At 38.2% G+C, this 26,097-nt stretch overlaps 1 non-coding gene across 1 annotated transcript; it reads left to right on the top strand.

Annotated features, from left to right (window-relative positions):
- The first annotated feature begins 8,515 nt into the window (after window positions 1-8,515).
- On the top strand, window positions 8,516-8,588 carry TRNAA-AGC (transfer RNA alanine (anticodon AGC)). Its single transcript has one exon. It is a non-coding gene; the product is annotated as a tRNA-Ala (tRNA).
- Window positions 8,589-26,097: the final 17,509 nt, after the last annotated feature.

Here is a 26,097-nt window from a genome sequence, read left to right as displayed (position 1 = left end):
GCAGAGCCAGTGGGTACTGTTCCCCTTCTGTTCTCACCGCCAAGTTACTTCAAATTCTTGTCCACAAAAGCGTGGTAATGGTTGGCCTGTTCTTCCTTTGAAGCTTTTTTAAAAAAAAAAAAAAAAAGGAGAGTAGTTTCTATCCAGGAGCAGGACTTTTGAAGAATGTGATTTATAAGAAAAGGTTCTTCAGTACCACAATTTGATGAGTTTAGAAATCCATAGTGTCTTTCTTGCTGCATTGATCTTCTTCATTGGAGGTCACGTATCATGCTCCTTGTGAAGAAATGAATCAGTGTAAGGAAGAAAAATTAGAAAAACCCAGTTGTAGATATGGCGCTTCTTGAGATGAAGAAAGAACCTATGGAGGATGCGGTGCTTGGATTAGATAATGAAGGTCATGTCATTGACATGTGCTCTGACCCCATGAGATTTGGGAATACATAAGACAGGCCTTCTAGTTTGGTTACAATATTAAGCATGCAATATTTCTTTAAAAATGAAGTGGAGAGTTTTGTTTTGCGTTCCAATTCTAGTACAGTTCATGAAGATGATCAGTGGCACGAAAGAAGTTCCGGAATATACTACGAGATGATTATAAGAGGGTATTGAAAATTTAGTGACAGATCGTTTAGCTCACTTCGGTCACAAAACTCATCACTTTGACATTTAGGATGTATTTAGTTTGTGATCAGAATCGAAATAGGTGAAAATAAAAATCAGAATGGATTGAAACGGTCACATCCCATGATGTGTTTGATTTGTGATTAAAATCGGAACAAGATTTGAATATTAAAAGATAGTCGGGATTGGTTTATAAGGGGTTGGAATACTTTTATTCCCTCAATAGGGATAGGATCATTTCCAATCAAACGGCTAGAATGAAAATCATTCATAATTGTATTCCAAAGCTCAACTTCCTTCAACCAAATATACCTTATTACTTCTATTTACATAATATGAAATTTAGGACACCAGAAACCTCTTAAGTATTATTTGATTCGCCATGTTATCCAAATATATAAACTGATCATACTAAAAACAACACAATCCATGGATCAGATTCATGCACGGTCTATTTTTTCCTGCTTTATCATCTTGCACGGGACGTTCTCGGTCATTTTGATTTATAAATTTTCCTGTCTTGATTGGCCCGTGAGCTTTACTAATGTAATTATGGATCAATACCTAAGCAAGGTGTTTTTCTTAAGGTAGGGTTCCACATTGCCTTGAAAAAGACGGATAAAGCCTGAGGTAATTTCATTAAGTCATTTGGACTTATCATCACTATGCAGCCCTCTAACGTATCCCAAAAGGCCCACTTAGAATCTTTGGAAGATCTCGATCATTTTGGCAACAGTGGTAGAGTGAGTGGTGGGTGGGAACACATCGAGCCCCCTTGCTTCATGCTTTTGGCTCCATGTAGTGGGGAGGCCGTGCACGTCGAGTGGATTTTGAAGTTTTAAGCCACAAGGATCTGAACCACCCTATAAGAAGGAATATCGTACACCTATCGTTGACATTGAGCGAAGTAAGACATTTGTGTTGGAAAAAAAAAGATTAAAAAAAAAAGATAAATGGAAAAGTTTCCAAAATTTCATAGTTTGATTTGGTTTTGATTGATTCATGAGACTGCAGTAAAAATTTGTAGGGCGAGATAATTTATGTTTCCACTTTGAAGTGCTTTTTACCAAGAATACACAGGCTTTCTGAGCAAAAGAATACATAGGTCTCACATAGCATTTTAGAGAGTACTAAAGCTAAAGTTCAGATGTTTAAAAAGGAAGAAAAATAAATTAAAGACGCTAGAGAAGCATTAGCAAAACTTTAATCTGAATCTGAATCATTTTCTCTTCATATTTTGTCAGATCATGCGGTAGGTAATGATGATTATTAACGGGAAAAAGGGAAAAAAAACAGAGGGGAAGAAAAGATAACCAAGTTGACGTTAACTAGGATGGGTTTGAGCAAATGTGCATATGGCTGATTGCTTGTGGGTTCCTTGGCAGCCAGTAGGAAATTGGTGTAGGCTAGGATGCAACAGCAGATGGTGTGTTGTGGACCACTAATCCTGCAGTATATATACCGCCAGTGATCGATAACAATGTAATAGGCATAGATGAATTAACGCGATCAAAGTTTAAATTTCTCTCCTCCGTATCAAAGTCCACAGGCTCCCAAATAAAAATTGTGAACCGGCAGTTGGACTTGGAGCTAAGATGGTCAAGGTCGACGAGCTAATGGCCCTCTGAGAACCTGAAGGGTTCCGGTCTTATCTTTCATGTTTTTTGTTTTTTTTTCGTAACTTCAACCATTGGATTGCAATTTGCATAATTTTGAAAGCCCGCCAACCTCTTCTTTCCATCTATCAACATAGATCACGAAGTAAACATTGTGGTTTTAAAATTGTATAAAGTATGATCCAATGGTTCATGTTGCAGAAGATGCATCGCGCAACTGAATTTGGATGGACCACAAAATTCACTACACCCACGGACTATGGTATATGTTTGGTATGTGGTTGCCATATATATATATATATGGTCTTTTATGTTGTAAGACTCTTCATTTATCCATCTATCTAACTCACCGATCGACGAGACTAAATCTTAAATTTTATATTATTTGATGAGCAGATGTACATACCATGGGGCTATTTGACCATAATTAGTTTATATTTTTACTGTAGAAACAAAATCATACCAAAATTCTGTTGTAACTTAAAGTTCAAAGTTTCAAATTTCTTAATAAATTTTCAGTTATATTTGATTTATGATTTCAATTTCATTTTATTTAATTGCATATTATAAGAATCATAAATATTTTATGGTTACATAATAATAATAACAAAGGCTTTTACTACCTATATAAGGAGCTATTTTGTTAGAATTACAATCATTTATCTTTCAAGAAATTAAAAACCATACTAGTATACTCACTTTTTATGTTGAGGGCACAAAGATGGGTCTTGATCTATCTAATCTCTCTAGTGTTAAACACAGATCGGATCGGGTCGGGACGGATTGAGAGAAAAATTTGATCCGATCAAACCCAATCAGATTGAAGAAAATCCAACTCGCTGCCGACTGTTTATCGAATATAAACCATTTGAAACCGAAGTTAATGATTTGTAGCGGATTTGGATGGGTTGTGTCAGTTTGAACTTCAATGTTGATCCAATATTGATTTTAAAAATCATAAACCAATGCACCGATCAATTCATATAGAAATTAGGATATAACAATTTCATAACATCTATAAGTTAGTACATAATATGTCATAATTATCAATTTTCAATTCTTCAAATAGTTTAAGTATTAAAAATACTATATCGGTTGGTTGAGTTCGATTTTATACGGGTTAAAAATGTAGAAACCGAATCCGACTGTAATTAATCGAATTTTTTATGAATTTTGATTCAAATTCGATTTCATACAGGCTGGATTGGGTGGATTTCTTCGAATTTTGATTATTTGCTCAGCCCTAAGTCTCCCTGTGGACGTGCACATAGCTAGAGGCGACGCTGAGAGCTATTTGGGGTTTTATTTTAGAGTCATAGTAGGCCATTAGTACTCGCATGTAGGGAGACCATCACGTCTTTAGGACAGCTAGCGATTTCTTCGTAACTCTCCCAAAAGGTCATATTTGCTCCAAAGCTTGATTTTTGATTTGGCTAATTATTTTCTAAACTTTTTTGCAAAATCTGTTGAGTTTAAATTTATACACTGTTTAATTTAGCAAATTCTATCCCCACTAGCTTGGTTCCCCGCTTCTTATGCTGTGAAACTGTTTACTCTTTCTAACATGACCCTACGTTATCACATTCATATATTGGACCATCTAAACTGAACACTAAGTAGCCACTTGTGATGGGGCATACCATCCAACATTCGTCTTGTCAATGGGGACTTGAAACGACCAGCTAGACCTAATGGTTAAAGCCTATGATAGAGCCAATTCCTTCATGCATTCTCTTTTCTTAGTAGGCCATGCAGGGATGCAAGCTTTTTACGACTAATCAGATGGAAACACATGGTCCCCAAAATCAAAGTGAGTTAGGTTGGCGAAATTAGATTTATTTCATCAAAATATTTATCTATGCATTCATGCATGCATGCATGTGCCTGTCGTTGCATGGCCAAGGAAGAAAGGGCTAGGAAGGGAGGAGAAAAACTGTATAGGCATTGCATTCTATCTACGATTAGCCCAATCGAAAGATAAAAGAAAATGAATATAACTATGCTATGCAACAAGCGTAACACAAACATAGCTATGATTAAACATTGGCATAGTTTGAGATATTAATTTCATTACTTTTTAGTAGTAATTATGTCGAATTCCTCTGACCGGGTAGCAGCATACCCCCTCAATCTATCATACTAGGGCGATCCGAGAAGAAGGATTTGGGTCGGGTACAATTTCTAAAACAAGAAATACTATTGTTATATTATATAAAGTTCACCTATAAAGTTATACTCAAATACTAAAAGGCATTGTTGAAATCTAAAACAGACATTAATGTTGTTAGTGTTTATCTCTCAAACTAATGTTGTTAATTCTATCTTTGTATTCGAAAGATAATATATTCTAACCATTACGAACACAATGACAGAATAACTTAAATGTCTTACCTCAAAGAAAATCCACATAATTTTTATCTAATAATTTTGTAATGATCCAAAATAGTTTCAAAGATGTGCCTATGGCTTTTGTGACATTTTAATGCTGTATATATAACTATATGGTCATGATATATGTAGCTGATCACGTACATATCTCCAAATGAACCGGGTGACTCAACAACTCAGGCACATCTTACTCTTGAATGTGTGCAATGAATCTTGACACACGTTTGAAGGTACCCCTCAAATGACGAGCCAAGCTCATCCAGTCTATAGCTCAATCAACCTCGGCTTATTTGCAACCCTAACTTTTTAAACATCGGTGCCCCAAGAATGATAACTAAGCAACTTAATTATCTTTTACGCAAATCTAAATGTTCCAGTGGGTGGACAAAAGGAAGATCATGTACCCAAGAATGCTCCGGAAGCCTCGACCCACCACCTCTCGATCCATGCATGGTGCGGCACCCGCTCTTCCACGTGACATGCAGAGCCATGGGACACACGTGTGGTACCACTAGGCCCAACCCCTTAGTCTTAGGTCAGTATTCCTGGCCGGTGGGTGCTCTCAATCCAACCGGACCCATCTGTTCTAGCTAGCTTTATTGGCAGAAGAGAGAGACGTGGATAAAGAAGTGATGGAAAGGGACACCTCCCTCTCCCTCTCTCTCTTTCTCGGCTCTCTCTGGCTTTCTTTTCCTTAAACTAAAGTGTACTGTTTTGGGAGCAGAGAAAGGGAAAGAGAAAGAAAGAGGAGGGGTGACAAAGAAGCAGGAGAGGCAGACAGAGGAGCAGATGGGCGATCCCGAGGAATAATGAGAAGGCAAAGCTGGAAAAAGAGTTCCCCTCCTGGCCTCCCTCTTCTTTTATCCTTCTTCTTTACTTTTGTTCTGTTCGCAGAGCTCCGAAAGCATAGCGAGTAGTAGACAAGGAAATGGACGGGAAACGGATCCGAGACACCAACCCACCAGGTGCTGTACGTTGGTCATCCATCTCTTTCCTAAGTACTCATATATTTTCCATTCCAATCCAATTGTGAACGTATTATTATTTGCATTAAACTTTGCGATGTCTGACACTGCCTGCCACGCGTGAACTTACTCCACGTGCACTTCGCTTCCCTTTATTCTCTCTCCCCGTCTGTGTCCTTCGTTGCATGCTTTAGTTTAGCATTTGAGTCGTTGATTTGGATCTATAGAGTTTAGAACCCGAATGGTGCATTATTCTTCTTTATCATTTTATGTAGCTTTGGGGCAGGTTTAATTTGCTTCTGAATCCCAGCTGCAGTTGTTCATACCAGCTGCCTCATTTCGCACCGCCACCTTCTTTAATCAGCAGCCATCTATACTTCTATTATGATCACTCATGATGATGATCTATACTTCTTCAGATTATCCTCCCATTAAACGCAAATGTCTAAGTAGATGGGCTGATGTGCAAGAACTTGGGGTTAACTTGCAGCAAGTTACACCTAATTGTGATGCCCTGAAACCATTGCTGGCTAATATATATGGACTCTTATATTGGATAAAGAAATTCAAAAACACATACTTGGCAAACATATTATATATAAATAGTAGATTTATTTGCATGTGTGTATGTATGTATGCATAAATTAGGTTCGGATCGATCGGATTTGGCTCCAAATCCGATCAAGTTACTATCCAACCTGCACCGATCGCTATGCAATAAACCAAAAAAATTAATGGCCACTTTTTCATCTATTTTGATTTTTTAAAAAAATAAAATAGGCTATTGATGTCGATAGGATGGGATATGGAAGCTCACTTGCGCTAAATAGTAGGATCGATTTTGTGTTTATTCTAAAATTTTTTTATTTATTGCCACATAGTTTGCATTTATTCTGAGACACTTCTATTTATTCTCTTTTTATTTATTTCGAATTCATTTGTGTTTATTTTTCAAAGATTTGTGTTTATCCTATAAAATTTTGTGTCTATCCCATTCGAAATTTATATTTATCCTCTATTATTTGTATTTGTTGCGGGAGAGATATCAAGTAATCGGTCCCATCCAAAGTTTATGTTTATCCTCTATAGTTTATATTTATTCTAAAGATTTGATCCATTATTAATATGGATGGAGGACAAGTCATGTTACGTCTTTCTATAATAAATAAAAATTATAGGAAAGATAAACATAAATTTTAGATAAAATAAATATAAATTTTTTCAAAATAAATATAAATCTTTCTTAAATAAATATAAATAAATTTAAAATAAATATAAATACTTTATAATAAATATTTATAGAATAAATAAAAATATTTTAAAATAAACACAAACTCGACTCCCAATTTTTTACGTATATGAGCTTCCATCTCATCTATATTAATGATGCATGGGTGTCCATCACATTCATATTAATGATCTATATTTTTATATTTTTTAATTTAAATAAATAAAAAATAGTCATTAGTTTTTTGATTTATTGTATGGAGATCTATATAGATCGTAAAAAATTTGATTGGGTTTGGAGTTAAATACGATTGACTGGAGGTTAGTTTATCTCTTTATATATATATCTTTATAAAATATTATTTATAATTTTAAAATATCTAAATAATATTATATTTTTGAATATTATATATATATATATATATTTAGCACAGCACTAAGGAAGTATAATTTAGAATATCTAAAAATAAAAGGATTAAGGAGCTTGATATATATTATTGATTCTTTACCTATCATTTTAAGATTCCTTCCACCCCCTCCCCCCTCAAAACATTAAAAAAAAAGAAAAAAAAAGAAAAGAAAGAAAGAAAATGACTTTACGCCATAATAGAAATCATTGCATTTAAAGCACGAAGCCGTATCAGGTGGGCTATGTACTCTAAAGTTCTACTTGATGCGACACATCTGATGAGGCTTTGGCGCTCTTACCAACCAGCGAGCCTTGACACGATTTTCTTTCATTAAAACAGCCTCGACATGAGTTAACCTGTCTGAGAAGAAGCTTTGCCGTTCTAATTAGTTGGGCCACGAACGTCGTGCATGGGTCCTGTACGTCCACGAGAACGACGGGAACGAGCTGTCTTCCTGCAACCAAGGCTAATTAATGTACTGAACAAACGCTGTTCTCTAGTGGCCCTGACATGATATTGTTGCTAGATTATCTACAAAATTACAAGATCTTTTTCCTTGTTGGGCCAATCACCATGTGAGCTTAAGGCCACTATGTTTCAGAAGACAGGGCCCAGATCTTCTCTTCTCATTGTTAATCTATGGGACTCTCAAGGCATCTTCAGGTAGTAAATCTGGGGATCCAATCACTTCAAAAAATTATCGATGCATATGGCTAAAGATAAACACAGATTTTTTGATGCAAAGCATACCATATTGAAGCTTCCTCTTCTAGCAGCTAAATTACTTCTTAATGGCCTTTCTTTTTTTTTTTTTGGGACAATACTTCTTAATGGCTTGCTCGGGTTAATTAGCCATATTAATCCTTCCCATTCATCTTTAATGGAGCTCCCACTATTACTACTTAAGTCTATATAAAACCCACTTTTCCACTCTGGATTTAATTCTTAAAAAAAAAAAAAAACCTCCATTATTATCACTTTTTCAGATCCTTTTATAGCAATTGCCTTTAAACAAAATGTTGGTCTGTTGTTTTGAAATTCATAATATCAAGATGATCATTCTCATTGTCTTGGTTTGCTTAGAAAGGTTATTGAGCTTCAGTGGCCATAATTAACAATTATTTCAACATGCTTTCCAATTTAAAGATCGGAATAAGTAAACTAACCTACCAGGAAAATGGGAGCAAGTTGTGGTGACATAGAAGCAAATACTGTTTAGATTATGTTTGGATATGACAACTATGGGTGTTGAAAGTAGAAGTTTATTTAGAGAGTTGTTATGGAAGGGGATGTAGCTCAGATGGTAGAGCGCTCGCTTAGCATGCGAGAGGTACGGGGATCGATACCCCGCATCTCCATATTTTTTTAATTTTTTTTCTGTTTTACTTCACTCGTTCCTATTTTTAGCTTCATTGACATGATTGTTAATAACTGCATGACTGTTAACAACAGGAATATAAGAAGGGAAGAACATGGATAATTCTACTCTACATCGCAACTTTACTCTTAAACTCTTAAGCTTCCCAGTTGGACTGGAGTGATGGAATTTAACTTGTCTTCAATAAACAGCAGCATTCTTCTTTCTACTCTAGCCCCCTCTTTAAGCCACATACCCCTTGAAGGAGGGGTAGCAAAAGCTAAGATACAGCCGAATCCTCCAATCTCAACTGATTTCCCCCCAACATTTTGGCCAGCATTTTTTTTTTTTTTTTTTAAATGTAAGCAGAAAGTTTCATGACTCTTCTTTAAAAATCTGCATGTCGACAAGTAGCAGGTGGAATTGGTTTCCGTTTAAATACAACTCCAAGCAGTGGTATCTAGAAGACATTATGGACAAGTGACACCCAAATTTTCCTAAAAGCTTGCTGGTGATATATACATTATAACAATCACTGTCCACAAAGAGAATACTATTTCCTTTGTATAAGCCCCCGTAGCCTCGAGAACCAAAAATTGTGGCCCAACAAATTCTTTGTTGGATTTGATTACTGACATGATTTAATTATCACCTAATCAGATTTAACTCTTTGGATCAATCATATGTCCTGAATCAATTACAGTGAACTCAATTAATTAAAGAGTCATATCTCTGACAAGACAAGTGTAGATATAAATAGAGGTGGCCTAAATCCTTTTCTTCAACTCTCAGGAGGACATGATAATTTCCATCGATCGTTCATGTTAAGAAGGAGGATGAGGAGAGAAAAAACTAGCCATTTGCGAAAAAAATCAGATGCTCTGCGGACTACGTAATCATCGTATTGGCGAGACGATGGCGCAAGATATGATTTATTTATTATTTTGATTTTTATACGAATATCGAAGCACGATTCAGGTATAAAAGAATTAATTATTTAACATATGGTATCAGAGCTCCGGTTTCATGCTTCATATTCATGTAAAAATTTATGGATTATTTTTAAAATATTAAAATTATATTTTTATATTTTTTAAAATAAAACAAGATTTAAAAAATTAAATAATATTTTTTAAATTTTTTAAAAAATAAAAAAAAAAAATTTGTGATGGCCATAGAGACCCACATGTGCGGTCCGACAAATGGGGTAGCGACCATGGCCGCTGCCGTGCCGGCGACGATGGCTCGTCGAGGGTGAAGGGGGAGCTCCTGCTCCCAGTGGCGGCGAGAGCCACCGCCGCACACGATATCTCCGTGCGGTCGCAAAAAATTGCAGTTTTTGTTGTGGCTGCAGGTCTTCCGTAGCACTTCGATGAGGGCGGCAGTCTGCCTCCCTCCCTGCTTCTTGTCTCCAGTGGCTGGGGTGGATAAGGGCGGCGCTTGGCTACCCGTATGGTGCAGAAGAAGCCCTTAGGGCTTCTTGCAATCACGGGTGGCAAAAGAGAGTTTGGGTTATCAGGTTTCGAGTCTTAACAGATCCAGATACGAACTCATAATGGCCTATCAGGTTTCAGATTTTTGGGTTTGATCCATTAGGGTTTTGGATCAGATCCAAACACGTTAATTTGAGCTTTATTTAAAATTATTTTACAAATAAACCCCTAAAAATAGTTTATTACAGAAAGATCCCTGTAGTTTTGACTTATTTTAAAATAACTGTTTCACAGGAAAGCCCCTTTCTTGTCTGGGATTTATGATTGAGTCCTCTAATATTAAGCTTTTTGATAAAATCGCTGTATCTTATTTGTTTTATATCGATTTGAGCATTTTTTGAACCATTGGACTCATGATGGTTTGAAAAATATTTTGATTCTATTCCCATGCATAATAGAATATTTAAATAATTTATATATTATTTATTTGATAATTTTATTTACTATTGCAATATTCAAGTGTATTTTCGCGTAGCCGCAAATGGTCTAGAGCACTCTATGGATTTTTGATAGCTGAGTCATCGAGGGCTAATAGTGTGTGCAAGAGGAAAAGAGATTGAAACAGAAAGGGATCCCAGTTGTTCATGTGATTTCACAGGAGCGTCCTAAAAGAAAGAAAGTAAAGAAATAAAATAAAGGATCCAACAATCTACGAAAAAAGTTCTCACAAATTGAAATATTTCTTCTGTAATAAAGAGGGACATATCAAGAAGAATTGTAAGAAAAAAAGAAATAGTTCGAAAAGAAAGATATTTCCTTATTACTTGTTTGTTTTGAAACTAATTCCATTGATATTCCTTCTAATATTTGGTGGATTGATTCGGATGCTGCAATTCATATTTTCAATTTATTGTAGAAATTTCTTTCAAACCGGAAGTCAAATGATAGAGAGCGGTAGATCTCTATGAAAAATTGGATGAAGTCTAAGATCATTTCAGTTGGGACCTACAGACTTATTACAGATACCAAATTTCAATTAGATCTGCATGATGTCTTTTATGTTCTTTCAGTATTTAAAATTTTAATTTATTTATCAATACTTCATTTAGAAAGTTTTTCATTTGCTTTTGTAAATTCAAATTTTAAATTAATAAAAAATTTTATTTTGGTTGGTATTAGAACATTGTGCAATTGATTATATAAAATGAATTTGGATTCTTCTTTTGAACAACCTTTACTTGTTTTGAATATCAATGTCGGAATGAAACATGATATTGTCAATGAAAGTTTTTCAATATTGTGGCATAGGCGATTAGGTCGCATATCAAAAGAAAGGATGATTAAATTGGTTAAGGAAGGTGTTTTATCAAATCTAATTTAATGATTTTGATATGTGCATCGATTGCATTAAAGAAAAATAACTTAAAAGACATAAAAAGAATATCGTTAGAAGTCAAGGACTCTTAGAATTGATACATACCGATATTTGTGGATATTTTATACTTTATTTTGGAGGGCAAAAATATTTCATCATCTTTATTGATAATCTCTCACGTTATAATTATATTTTTCTGTTGCATGAAAAGTTTGAAGCTCTAAAAGCCTTTAAGGTGTACAAAGCTGAAATAAAAAATCAATTGGATAGAAAAATTAAGGTTGTGGTATCTAATAGGGATGGTGAATACTATAATAGATATGATGAATCTAATCATAATTTTGGATCTTTTGCCAAATTTTTTGAACAGTATGACATTATAATATAGTATACTATATCAAAAAATCTCCAACAAAATAGTGTGGTTGAAAGGCGTAATCGCACTTTGATTGGTAATTCCTTATTATCCTTGAAGTTATAGGGAGAAGCCTTGAAAATCGCTATGTATATCCTAAATTGGGTACCTAGTAAGGCCGTTCCTAAAACTCTTTTTGAGTTATGGACGACTAGGAAACTAAGTTTAGGGTATTTACACGTTGTCCTGCAGAGACTTGACTATATAATCCATAAGAAAAGAAATTGGATTCCAAAAATGCTAGTTGTTATTTTATAGGATATCCAAAAAGGTCACAGCGCTTTAGATTTTATTGTCCATCACACACCATTAGAATTGTTGAAACTAGAACTGCTAGATTCATTAAGGATGGTAAAAACAGTGGGAGTGGTGAATTGCGTAATGCGATATTACAAAAAATAAGAGAATCTCTTTCTATTACAGTAATACCTAAAGATTTTTCACATGAACCTATTCAACATGAAATTGTGGAACATCAACAGGTGATTGATACACCACTTTCTGAATAGACCGTCAATGAACCTGATCCGATTGAAAATAATCATAATAATGATACTGAATCTGAAATATTACGGAGATCTGCTAGAATTAGAAGATCGGCTATTTCAGATGATTATGTTGTTTACTTACAAGAATGTGATTATGATATTAGGATGAAGGATGATTCAGTCTCATTTAAAGATGCCATGAATAGCGATGATTCTGAACTTTGGTTAGATACCATGAAAGATGAGATAGAATCTATGATTAAAATCAAGTCTGAAAATTTATCGAATTATCTGAAGAATTTAAGCCTATAGGTTGTAAATAAATTTTTAAGACCAAACATGATTCCAAAGGTAATATCGAAAGATATAAAGCTAAACTTATAGCAAAGAGATTCACTTAAAAGGAAGACATTGATTATCATGAAATTTTTTCTCCTGTTTCTAGAAAAGATTCATTCATAATTATTATGGCATTAGTAGCTTATTTTGATTTAAAGCTATATCAAATGGATGTCAAGACTGTGTTCTTGAATAAGGATTTAAATGAAAAGATGTATATGGAACAGCTTGAAGATTTTTAGTGCAACAAAATAAAAAACTAATATATAAATTAAAAAAAATTATATATGATTTTAAATAAGCTTTCAAGTAATGGTACTTAAAGTTTAATCATATATATTATTGCTTCCTTCAGATTTAAGAAAAATATTGTTGATCAATATATATATATATGAAGGAGAGTGGGAGTAAGTTCATATTTTTGATTCTATATGTAGATGATATCTTACTAGCCAGCAGTGATTTGGGTCTCTTGCATGAAACTAAAAAAAAAAAATTTCAAATATTTTGATATAAAAGATATTAAAGATATTTATTATGTTCTTGTTATAGAAATCCATCGTGATAGGAATAAGACATTACTTGGTTTATCTCAGAGAAATTATATTACTAGGATTGTAAAAAGTTTTGGAATGTCAAGCTGCTCATCAAGTGAAGTGCCAATTGTTAAGGATAATAAATTTAGTAAATTTCAATATCTCAAAAATGAGATTGAAAGAAATCAAATGAAGGATATACCCTATGCATTTGTAGTGGATAGTTTGATGTATGCTCAACTATCTACTCATCTTGATATCAATTTTGCTTTAGGAGTGCTTAGTAGATATCAGTGTGATCCACATATGGATCACTAAAAAGCTGCCAAGAAGGTGATGCGGTATCTTAAAGGAACTAAAGACTACATGCTCACTTATAAGATGACTGATTTGTTGGAGGTGATCGATTATTCAGGTGCAGATTATGCTGGTTGCCTCGATAGTAGAAAGTCTATATCAGGTTACATCTTCCTATTGGGTGGTGGAGCAATTTCATAGAGGAACATAAAACAACGCATTATTACCTGCTCTACTATGGAAGATGAATATATAAGTTGTTACGAGGCTTCCTCACATACTCTATGGTTGAGAAAATTCATCTTAGGGCTCGGAGTTATGGATTCTATTTCTAAGCCACTAAGAATTTATTGCGACAATTCTGCTGTAATTTTTTTCTCTAAGAATAGCAAGATAACCAATGCAAACAAGCACATTGATGTTATGTTTTCTTACTGTGAATGAGAGAATTAGTAGTCATCAGATGTCTATTGATTTTAGTGATACTGCTTGTATAATAGCGACCCTTTGACGAAAGGTTTAGTGCCCAAAGTTTTCAAAAAGCATGTAAAAGTTATGGGCATTTGTCATTGAAATATTTAATTTGTAATAGACACTTATTTTGAGATCTCTTAATGGTTTGATCACAGCTATTACTTCTGTTTAATTATTGTTTGTATATATTATGGTTGACTTTTATCAAAAATTAAAATAAACAGAAGTATCATTCATATAACATAATAGTGGGACCATTATCATAGGCATTATGGTTTTTGATAGCCTATGTATTCCAGTATATAAGATTAGGTTAAGTGAGAATTATTGATGTCATAATATATGGAAGGAAATATGTCAATTGAGATGTATAACTGTCATGATTTGTATTAATGATTTTTACTTAATCAAAGTATAAAGAATCTTTCAAGGAATAGATAATTGAGCAAATTTTAAAAATGAGTGCGCACTCGTCGGATCGATTTCAAAATTTTGATTTAAGACAATTATTTTTGAAAATTAAAATATTTTTTAAAATAAAATATTTAAAAAAATTAAAAAATTATTTTTAAGTGATGATATAGGGCAAGTAGGAAAATATTGGATTTGACTCATAATATGACCTAATTATTACTTAATTAGGTTTAACTTTTTGGGTCAGCTACATGTTCTGCATTAATTACAGTGAGCCCAATTAATTAAAGTCCTATTTTTTATAAGGCTTAGATTAGAAATTCAACCCTAATTAAGATTAAGTCTTTTGATGGGACAAAACAAGTGCAGGTATAAATAAAGGTGGCCTGGTCCCTTTTTTCTAACTCTCAAGCGGATGTGACGATTCCCATCGATCGTCCGCGTTAAGAAGAAGGATGAGGAGAGAAAAGATTAGCCACCTGCGAAGGAAGACCAGACGCTCTACGGGCTACGTGATCATTGTATTGGCGAGACGATGACGTAAGGTATGATTTATTTATGATTTTGATTTTTGTATAAATATCATAGCACAATTCAGATATAAAGGAATTAAATTATCTAACATTCTTTGTCTCTCTGCTAATGTTGCAACCTGATTCGCAATTTCATTTTTTTCCTGTAGATTTTCTAATGTTCCAGAAACTAAATCTGTGTCATGAATGAGCTATGCCATGCATCGAACTTCAGTTCGGATGGTATAATCTCTTGTCACTTAGGCAAGGGGTCTAGGGTTTCATGAAATCGAACAATGTTGTAGTGAATCATTTTTTGTCAGCACAGCAGTACCAACAAGGTTAGCGACTTCTATAGCATCATATATAAAAGAGATCCAATTACCTCCAATCTTGATAACAACTATAATATTGTAATGCAAATACTCGAGAGAAAAGGAGGCAATTATTGTTATCCAGTACACTAGACAGATAGCACTATAGCAGTGCAGTGCCAATATTTGTCATGTCTAGTTATCGAAACACAGATGAATGCAAGATTGATTTACTAAAAATATTTATTGAACCATTTACCATCTAGCGTTGGTCCACCGGAAGGCCATTATCAAAGATAAAGATGAGCTGTGACTCATGATAGACCATGGAGTAGACGCTTCAATAGTGTGGCACTGTGCAAATGTGTCACTTTAACTCTTTAGTTGTCGAGTTGTGATTCATTGGGCCATGCATGGATCTCGACGACAAACACCCAAGAATGTGGGACCGGAATCTTCCTACACTCCACCCTGTTCATAATTCTCATCATCAAGTTTTCCTCACCAATGGATATTTTTGTGAGTCATCTTGAGCTTTGTTTTCCTATATCTCAAGTAAAAATCCACTGGTGTCTTGGGGATTGCTTCATTTATTTATTTATTATTATTGTTATTATTTTGTCATGTATGTCATGACACTGATCTTAAAATGAAAAACCGAAAAGGTGAGGCAGGATAGGACACTTGCTAATGGAATACATCTATCCCAAAACTTAGAAGGAAATATGTAAAGCATCCTCACATGTGCATCCCGTAGCTCTTTTTTCTTGTCAAGCTGTTCGTCCGTGATTCCTTCCTCCTTCCACTAGTACACCATCCATGATCCCGTAATATACATTTGGCAAATAAGTTATCTAGCATATCTCTAAGCAAATCCATATACACAATTATCAAAATATGATGTTCATTAATTTTCGATCCATAATCACGTGATATATAGTTAGCAAATTCGTCATTTAACGATCTAATATATACCTCCAATCAAATAGATCTATAGTTTTCAAAACATATATAGTTGTTGCGGACAAGGATTCGACCGATCACGTGAGGTATTGTCCGCTCTGATCTATGGACCTCACGATTTTACCCTTTAAAAGGCATCTCACGTGGGAAGAATTTTTTTCTCTTTATAAGTGCGAGTCCCCCTTGACTCACAACCGATGTGGGACTATAAGTGCCCTCCACATTATTAGAACCATAAAAAAGCCTCCAGTCAAGGAGACTCCGATGTATACAGTCCGAGGAGTCCCACAGTCAGCCGAGACGGATCTCAGTCCCAAAGAATCGAAGCGGACCTTGACCCCTATCTGGTGCGCCATTGTTGCAGACAAGAGCTCGGTTCGTCACGTAAGATATTGTCTGCTCTGACCCATAGGCCTCACGATTTTGCCCTTTAAAAGATGCCTCACATGGGAAGGATTTTTTTCTCCTTATAAGCGCGAGTCCCCCTTGACTCACAACCGATATGGGACTATTGGTGCCCTCCACATTATTAGAACCACAACAGAGCCCTCCAATCAAGGAGGACTCTGATGTGTACAGTCCGATGAACCCCACAGTCAGTCAAGACAGACCTCAGCCCTAGAGAATCAAGGCGGATCTCGACCCCTTCTTGGTGCATCATTGTTGCGGATAAGGAATCGGCCCATCACGTGAGGTATTATCCATTCTGGTCCATGGGCTTTACGATTTTGTTCTTTAAAAGGCACTTCACGTAGAAAGAATTTTTCTCTCCTTATAAGCGCGAGTCTCCCTTGACTCACAACTGATGTGGGACTATTGGTGCTCTCCATATTATTAGAACCATAACAGAGCCCCTTAGTCAAGGAGGATCGATGTGTACAGTCCGAGGAGCCCTACAGTCAGCCGAAGCAGACCTCAATCCCCCAAAGAATCGAGGCAGACCTCGACCCCTACCTAATGCGCCATTGTTGTGGACAAGGACTCGATCCGTCATGTGAGGTATTGTCTGTTTTGGCCTATGGGCCTCACGATTTTATACTTTTAAAAGGCGCCTCACGTGGAAAGGATTTTTTCATCTTTATAAGTGCGAGTCCCTCTTGACTCACAATCGATGGAAAGATTTTTTTCTCCTTATAAGCGCGAGTCCTTCTTGACTCACAATCGATATGGGACTATTGATGTCCTCCACATTATTAGAACCACAATAGAGCCCTCCAGTTAAGAGAGACTCCGATGTGTACAGTCTGAGGAGCCCCATAGTCAGTCGAGATGAACCTCAGCCCCAAAGAATCGAGACGGATCTCGATCCTTTTTTGGTGCGTCATTGTGTGGATAAGAGTCCCACAGTCAGCCGAAGCGGACTTCAGCCCCAAGGAATCGAGACGGATCTCGACCCTTTTGGTGTGTTATTGTTACGGATAAAGACTCGGTTCGTCACGTGAGGTATTATCCGTTCTGATCTATAGGTCTCACGGTTTTATTTTTAAAAAGATGCCTCACATGGAAAGGATTTTTTTCTCCTTATAAACATGAGTTCTCCTTGACTCACAACCGATGTGAAACTATTGATACTCTTCACATTATTAAAACCATAACAATAGTATTTATAAATACACGTATAGCTCATAGCCACATGATATATACTTGGCAAATCAATCAATGCGCACCTCCAAGCAAATCAATATATAGTGTCTAAAGCATAGCGTTCATTGGTAGACAGTCCATGATTATGTGATGTATACTTGGCCAATAAGTCATCAAAATGGAGGAGAAGAAAGAAACTCGGTGACGAAGAGAAAGATCTTGTGAATGGATATATAGCAAAGGATGGACAACTCCACGAGGAAGAACCATGGGACGGGTGGCCTCATAAACAGATTGTTTGGGACGGACGGTGTGAAGATGCTTCATTTGTTACCCCTTTTTTCGTAAGGAAGATACAGGACCGATGGACTCGGTACGAGGAGTCCCATTCCACCTTGCCCCTCTAGTTTCCACTATACAATGTGGATGCATGGCAAAAAAAAAGGAAGTGGTCTCCTAAGTAATCTCCTTTGGTGCATTCATGTATCTCAAAGAGTGAATCCCTATTTCAGTCAGTGAGAAGCAACCCACTAATTATTAAAGAGAATTTTATGGAATGACATCAGGTTGTTGTGTATCCACATCATCCAATCTCATCTTGCTATTCTTTCGATATAAGAGAGTACATGATAGCCTAATATTTCAACTAAATTGAGTGGATCCCATGATAATGGGAATTCGAGAATGGCTATCCAACTACCGACCGGCACCCCGTAAGTGGACTATAAGTTCATAGCCACACAGTCACTATGCCACCCTTGTTTACTATATCTTAAAGATCATAACTTCAGTAGTAATTCATGTACTTCATCACGGGGGGGAAGGGAACAAAAAAAAAAAAAAAAAAAGACAAAAGGTTATGTGATGATGGCCAGATGAAAATGGGTGGTCTAGATTATAAATCACGAAAATTAGGACCTAAACTACCCATTCTTTAAATGACAACTTAAGTGGTAGTTAGGTATTGTATCACTTAATGCCAGTGGCCATCTCTACCGCAATACTTGATTGTTACAAGGCAATTTCAAATCAAGCTCTTGGGATAGACCAGGAACTGATAGGAGACGGTGATAATTACCCACTTTCGATCATCGAAACGTGACTAAGCCATGAAGCAAAAGGCTGCCCTTCCGAGTAACACCTCCACCAAACGAACAGCTCAAAAGCCTGGAAGGCATTTTAATCTCAGTGCTCTCTGTCCAATGGAAGCAACCATGGAGATGATTTGGCTGGACCCTCATTCCACTGGAGAGCTCAAGTTGGATCTTAGTGGAACCAATCACCTGCCCACTTCCCTGCTTCAATGTATCCAGTACAATAAGATAATTCCATGTCATTCCATTGATCTTGTACGAGTCTTTCCCGACATATTGATCGGCTTTTTCTCCTCCTGTCTACGTAGTAATAATCCTTCATCACAAGTTTCTATCGTCTTTTCTTACATTTTATCTTTGATAGTGAGATATCTGAATGCCTCATTATTTTCTTGATATTTTTAACACATTTGCAAAATTGCAGAAAAAGACCATGGTCTCAGATTCACAATATGCACGAGCCCATTCTATCTACTCTATTAAGCCCACATGCATTTGGGCTGATCTGAAAAACACCCTCCAAGTTTAGGTCTCAGTAGTTTTGTTTCTTTTTAACATGGGACTCCCTTCACAATTATATGTTTCACATTGAAGGAAATATTGCAGGATCATACTATACAACCTAAACTGGTTGCAAGTTATTCTTCTGAGATCAACAAATCTCTCCATAAAAAACTCAACCCTAGCAAATCACATTCATTGGAGATATGCTTTCTTAGTCTATTGCAGTATTGAGCCCCACCAGTTGCATGCGAGCTTGATCACAGCAAGTTTTTATAGATTTCAAGTCATATTTTCTAGCCAACTAATAATGAAAACAAGTCTTTTATCCGTTGAGAGGATAGATTATGTATGATAAATATATTTATCAGAGCTTTCTACCCAAAAAAAAAAAAAAAATTATCAGAGCCAACCTTCCCTTCGTTGGTCAATTGGAGGAGGGTAGTTATCTATTCTAAACTGATACCCTTAGGTTGCCGGTTTTTGTCTGAGATATTATTTTAAACCTGGCAGATCAGAAGAGTTCATGCGCGCGCGCGCACACGTACGCGTGTCTATATATATATATATATATATAGAGAGAGAGAGAGAGAGAGAGAGTTAGAGTAAATCAATTGACCTTCATAAACCGATCTATCTCTGTCTCACACCGACCGACATCCGACTCTGACCCACCAAACGGATAAACAATCCTGGAAGTGCTTACCGACTATATATCGGCTGAGCAAGCTGACGTTACTTTCGACCGACCAATCGAACACCCCTCACCGAATCAAGATCGTTAGGCGACCGATGTTTGGACTTTACAGACAATAAACTACTTCAGCCGTCGGTATTTCAGAGTTACTAACCGACAACCGACTCCCGACACAGTCGACCGACTCATTCAAATATATCATAACCATCACGGACGGTTATTCCACTGATACCGCGTTGTAATCCATGGGGATTAATAACCCACTACGAGATTACCGCCTTATGATTCTATGTCGCTAAATGCGGGACCATATCCGACAGTTACGATGATCTACTCTATAAAAAGAGGATAAGGCAACAAATTTCGGTAAGTTAATTTTGATACACTGAGCTCTGTCTCCGTTCTCATTCTACTGTTATCCAATCCCTTTCTGACTTAAGCATCGGAGAGTCCCCGCCGGAGATAGCTCCGATCAGTGCGGACTTCATTTTACAGATGCTCGTTTCCGACGAACAGACGATGAAGGGATTGGCAGCAACAGATTGGCACGCCAGGTAGGGAAAAAATAGCGACAAGAAGAAACTCGCAATGATGAGAATCAAAGCTCAACGATCAATGGCGACCGGCTCGGCGAGACACTCTTCCCATCGGGAAGAGGCCCCTCCCCTGCCTCCGGTAGCAGAGCCCAGTTTTTCACGTCCCGTGGTTACCACAGATGCTCAGATTGCTGTGATTGTACAACAAATGAACGTCCTCACAGAGGCAGTCAAAAGCCTCCAACAACAGCAAACCTAACCACCACAACCACCGACGGAGCAGTCAGTGGCACATTCAGCGCTTTGCAAGCATAGACGCCGTCATCCGCGACGATCCCCGTCTCCTCCATCAGAGCAGCGATCTCGGCTCTCTCAACGGGATGAACAGCGGCACTCGCGGCAATCTCGATGCTCCACCCACCATTCACGGCACCCCTCTCCTTCCCAACTAGACCGAGCAAGGAAGGAGAAGCGACCGCGAACACCGTCTGCCTCTAATTCATCAGGAGGATCAACTCCAGAGTTTCTCACCACCGACGGCTTGAAGACTACGAACGTAAGTTCGAAGAAATCGATCGCCGACTCACCCAGCTCTAGACAGATGGTCAGAAATCGTCAAATGACTTCGATTTCCATACAGCCTCTCTCCCAACTTATTTTGAATGAACCGATCCCGACTCGGTTCAAGATGCCGCATGTGGAGCCCTGTGACGGTTCCATCAACCCAATTGATCACTTCGAGAGCTACAAGGCTCTCATGACAATCTAGGGAGCAACCGACGTCCTCCTGTGCATTGGCTTTCCGGCTACACTTCGGAAAGCTGCTCGGGCCTGGTACTCTGGGCTTCGGTAGGGAAGCATCCACTCATTCGGACAGCTGGAATATTCCTTCATGGCCCATTTCAGTACCCGCCGAAGGCCGCCACGAACCTTAGATAGTCTCTTTTCAATCAAACAAGGAGAGATCGAAACACTCTGAGATTTCGTGGCTCGATTCAATGCGACTACGCTTGAGGTCAGAGACCTCAATGAAGACATGGCCATATCGGCCATGAAAAGAGGTCTGAGGGGATCCCAATTCACGTACTCATTGGATAAAATTCTTTCTCGGACATATGCTGAACTCTTAGAACGTGCGTACAAATACATGCGCGTGGACGAAGGAGCTTCTGATCGGCGCCAGACAGAAAATAAAGGTCAGAAAAAAAGTAAAAGAAGAGTGGGGCTCCAGCCGAAACAAGTAGGTCTCCATCCAATAAGCAAGCCTCACCTCGACGACGGAGTCCGAGGCCGACACATAACAGGTATAATTTCTATACCCCTCTCTCTGCTCCTCGTGCATAGATACTCATGGAGATCGAAGGGGCAGAATATCTACAACACCCTCCGTCGATGAAAGCGAGGAACCGTGATCGAAGGAAGTATTGCCGATTCCATCGAGACCATGGCCACAACACCGAATAATGCATCTAGCTTAAGAATGAAATAGAAGTTCTGATACGATGTGGCTACCTCAAAAAATATAGGAGGGAGCCGCCGACTCAACCCCCTCTCGATCGATGACCCCAAATGACTGCGGAAGCTGTGAATAACCAACTAACCGCAGGAGTCATCAACATGATCACCAGACGGCTGGACTGGGGGGCAACTTCCGACAAGGAGTCAACGAAGCGACCAAGACTCCATGATGTAATAACCTTCTCAGAGGAAGATGCTCGAAAAATTCAAACTCCCCACGATGACGCTGTTGTTGTTTCAGCAACAATAGCGAATTATGATGTAAAAAGGATATTTATTGATAATGAAAGCTCAACCGACATTCTGTTTTACTCGACCTTCTTCTGAATGAAATTGCCAATTGACCGACTCAAGAAAATCTCGACACCGTTAGTCGGCTTCACTGGAGATGCGGTCACAGTGGAAGGAGAAATCACCCTCCCCCTAACCACTGGGATTGAACCACAACAAAGCACCATTTTCATAAGCTTTACGATCATCTGAGTACCTTCGGCCTACAACGCCATACTTGAAAGATCCGGACTAAATGTCCTGAGAGCGACAGTCTCAACATACCACCTGTTGGTCCGATTCCCGACCAAAAACAGTATTGGAGAAATGTGTGGGGATCAACAACTCACCCGATGCTGTTTCACGATCTCTGCTCAGAATAATAAACTTGAGGACTCCCTGTCGGCCGATAAATTAGACCAAAGAGAGAACCAGGAAAAGGGTGAGCCAGCCGAATAATTGACTTCCATCCCGATAACAGAAAATCCCAAGCAAACATTCCGAATCGGGACACAATTGTCTGACTTGGAGCGACAACAACTAATCAAATTGCTCAAAGCCAACGTTGACATCTTTGCTTGGTCGACCATGGATATGCCCGGCATTCTCCCGAAAATAATGATCCATCGACTCAACATCAGTCTAAACATCAAGCCAGTGAGACAGAAAAAGTGATTTTTTGCTCCGAAAAGATAAAAGTCATCGATGAGAAAGTCGATAAACTACTCACAGCGAGCTTCATCAGAGAAGCCACATATCCAAACTGGCTCGCCAATGTAGTCATGGTGAAAAAGGTCAACAAAAAATAAAGGATCTGCATCGACTACACTGACCTGAATCGAGCTTGTCCGAAAGATAGCTTCCCACTGTCAAAAATCGACCAGCTGGTAGATGCAACATCGGGTCATCGACTACTGAGCTTCATGGATGTCTTTACTGGATATAATCAAATCCGCATGGTACCAAAGGATGAGGAACACATAGCTTTCGTGACCGATAAGGGCTTATACTACTACAAAGTAATGCCTTTTGGTCTAAAAAATGCTAGAGCTACCTATCAACGACTCATCAATAAAATCTTCAAAGCACAAATCGGATGAAATATGAAAATATATGTGGACGACATGCTGGTGAAAAGCACCCAAACTTCGAACCAAATTCGAGATTTAGAAGAAGCTTTCAACATGCTCCGACGACACCAAATGAGGTTAAATCCGACCCAATGTGCGTTCGGAGTGATCTCGGAGAAATTTTTTGGATTTCTTGTTTCGCAACGAGGGATCGAAGCCAACTCTAAGAAAATAAAAGCCATCATCGACATGAAGTATCCAAATATGAAGAAGAAGATATAACAACTGAATGGTAGAATCGTCGCACTCAACCGATTTATCTCTAGGTTGGCTGAAAGGTGTCTACCATTCTTCAAGATTTTGAGGCAAACGAAAGACTTCTTCTGATCAGATGAATGCCGACAAGTCTTCGAAGACTTGAAGAAGTACTTGGCTTCTCCACCTTTACTCATAAAACTAAAGATCGTAGAAATACTATATCTCTACTTGACGACATCGACAGAGGCGGTTAGCTCGGTACTCGTTCGAAAAGATGAAAATCGAATTCACCGACCCATCTACTACACCAACAAAGTACTTCACAATGTCGAAGTCCGATATTCAAGAGCGAAGAAAATGATCTACGCCCTGATTATATTGGTGCAATGGCTTCGCCCTTACTTCCAGGCACACTCCATTGTGGTCCTTATCGATCAACCATTAAAAGCAATCTTGCACCGTCCTGATACATCAGGATGAATGGTGAAGTGGAGGTGAAGCTAGGCGAATTCGACATACAATACCAACCATGACCGTCCATGAAAACACAAGTTCTAGCCGACTTCATCGCAGAATGTACAATAACCGACAATGAGTCGGAAGATGCAACTACGAAGGAGGGTGCAACCCCCGAGCCCGATCTAAGGTCAACCTAGGTGCTGCATATCGACGGGGTATCGAATGCTCAAGGCAGTAGAGCTGGCCTCATCCTCACCAACTCAAAAGGGATAGTCATCGAGTACGCCCTTCGGTTCGACTTCAAAGCTTCAAACAACCAAGCCGAATACAAAGCTCTTTAGCTGGTTTGAAAATGGCTAAGGAGCTCAAGATTGACAGTCTTCACCGACTCTCAACTGATTGTGGGACAAGTCAAAAGCGAATTCAAAGCTCGGGACCCGATCAAGACAATATACCTTCAAAAGGTGAAAGACCTCATGATGAATTTAAGATACTTCGAGATATTCCACATACCTAGGACCAAAAATGCTCGAGCTGATGCACTTTTCAGACTGGCAATGACTGCTTACAGTTCGCTGGATCGAACATTCTGGAGTGTCTTGAGCAACCGAGCATCGACAAGAATTAAAAAGTGTTGCAGCTAACAGCCAAACCTAGTTGGATTGATCCGATCATCCGGTATCTGTCCGATGGAGTCCTCCTTGAAGACCCTGCGAAAGCAAAACGAACCCAATGGACAGCTTCCCAGTATGTGATGATGGATGGTTGTCTCTACAAAATATCATTCTCCCTTCCTTTACTGAAGTGCCTAGGACCGACGATGCCGACTATGCACTTAGAGAAGTACATGAAGGAATTTGTGGAAGCCACTTGGGGGGCAAGTCCCTAGCCTACAATATTTTGCGACAAGGTTACTATTGACCCACCATAAAAAAGGATGCGGCTGACTTGGTCCGGAGGTGCGAACCATGTTAGAAGTATGCCAATATACAGCATCAACCCGCCAATCAGCTAACGTCCATCGTTGAACCCTGGCCTTTCGCTCAGTGGGGAATCGATATATTTGGTTCTTTTCCCCCGATGTTTGGCCAAAGAAAATTCATAGTGGTCGCAATCGACTATTTCACCAAGTGGGTAGAAGCCAAACCCCTGGCCCAAATCACCGAACATAAAATGAAAGACTTCATCCAGAAATCCATCATCTACAGATTTGGACTGTCGCATACCATCATCATCGACAACGGATGATAATTCGACAATCAGGACTTCAGAGAATTCTGTATGAAGTTCTATATTATACATAAGCTTACATCAGTCGGGCACCCGCAATCAAACGGAGAGGTTGAGGTGACCAACCGAACAATCTTGCACGGGTTAAAGACCCAATTGAATGAGGCTAAAGATCTTTGGATCGAAGAGCTATATCCAGTCTTATGGACGTATCGGACAACTCTCTGTATACCGACTGGAGAGTCTCCTTTCAACTTAGCCGACGGAATGGAGGCAATGATCCCACTCGAGATCGGGTTACCATCGACAAGAGTTGAGCAATACAATGAATCGAATAACTCCGAGTGTCAGAGGGCTGACTTAGATCTCTTACCAGAACTCCGACACGAAGCTCAACTTTGCATGGCCATGTACCGGCAGAAGATAGCTCGGTACTATATTGTCAAAGTCAAGCCGAAAGTTTTTCGACCAGGAGACTTGTTTCTGAAAAAAGCAGAAATTTTAAAACCTCTAGATTAGGGAAAGCTATCTCCGAACTGGGAAGGACCCTACAGGATATCAGAGACAAACAGACCGGGTGCCTATCGGCTCGAAACCTTGGAAGGTTCGGCTATTCTCCGAACATGGAACATCGACAATCTAAAGTTGTACTATCAGTAATCCTTGTACGCACTTGAAAATACAGTTTTGATTCAGAATCGTAAACCAGACTTCTAATGAAATACCGGTCCTC

Source organism: Elaeis guineensis, chromosome 13 (assembly GCF_000442705.2).
Source record: "Elaeis guineensis isolate ETL-2024a chromosome 13, EG11, whole genome shotgun sequence".
Lineage (NCBI taxonomy): Eukaryota > Viridiplantae > Streptophyta > Magnoliopsida > Arecales > Arecaceae > Elaeis > Elaeis guineensis.
Note: the sequence above shows the minus strand (reverse complement) of the source record. Positions and strands in the feature narration are given on the sequence as shown.